This window comes from Triticum aestivum, chromosome 4B (assembly GCF_018294505.1).
Source record: "Triticum aestivum cultivar Chinese Spring chromosome 4B, IWGSC CS RefSeq v2.1, whole genome shotgun sequence".
Classification (NCBI taxonomy): domain Eukaryota; kingdom Viridiplantae; phylum Streptophyta; class Magnoliopsida; order Poales; family Poaceae; genus Triticum; species Triticum aestivum.
Window position 1 is genome coordinate 317,441,039 of NC_057804.1, and position 922 is coordinate 317,441,960.

Sequence of the window (922 nt, forward strand, 5' to 3'; positions counted from 1 at the left end):
GGGGATGCGGGGGCGCCGGAGCCGGGCGGCGCGCGGGCCCGGTCGCGGCGCGGGCGGGCCGGCCTCGGGCCCCGCGGGCCGGCGGCGGGCGTGAGGAGAGAGAGGGAGGGCGCGGGCGAGGTGGCACTGCGGGATTGGGTGCGGGGGCGGCGACGATGACGTGGCGGCTTGGGATTGGACGAAGCGACATGTCCGGCGGACATGTCCGGCGCGGATGGACATGTCCGGCGGCGCGGTGGAGAAGGGGCTAGGGTTCATCTGTGATTTTTGGACGGGAGGCACATACTTATAGGTGGAGGGAGCTAGGAGAGTCCAAATGAGGAGCGGTTTTCGGCCAAGCGATCGTGATCGAACGACCGAGAGCATGGAGAGGAGTTAGATGGGTTTTGGGCCAGTTTGGAAGGGGTGTTGGGCTGCAAAGAGAAGGAGGCTTTTACGGTTACTGGGTTAACCGTTGGAGTACCAAACGACCTCCAAATGGCACAAAACTTGACAGGCGGTCTACTGGTGGTATACCAAGGTCACTTCGCAAGCCTCGGGCCATTCCGAGAAAGTTTAATACCCACTAAAAACAGGAGAGAAAAGGGGAACGCCGGAGGACATAGGAGCGTCAGATTGCAAAACGGACAACGGGGAAAAGGCTCAGATGCATGAGACGAACATGTATGCAAAATGAAATGCACATGATGACGTGATAAAATGCAACACACAAGCAAATGACATGGCAATGACAGCGAATAACTGGCAGACACATGGCGCATCGAATCCGGGGCGTTACACGTCGCGCCTTAGCAATCGCTAAACCAACTCAGAGAGGTTATTGACCACGCCGGAGCACGATCAACCTGACCACGAGGGTCTGTTTCCTGCGAGCAAACGAAGAACAAGCAAGAAACTGAGATTGCAATCTGGATATTGCGAA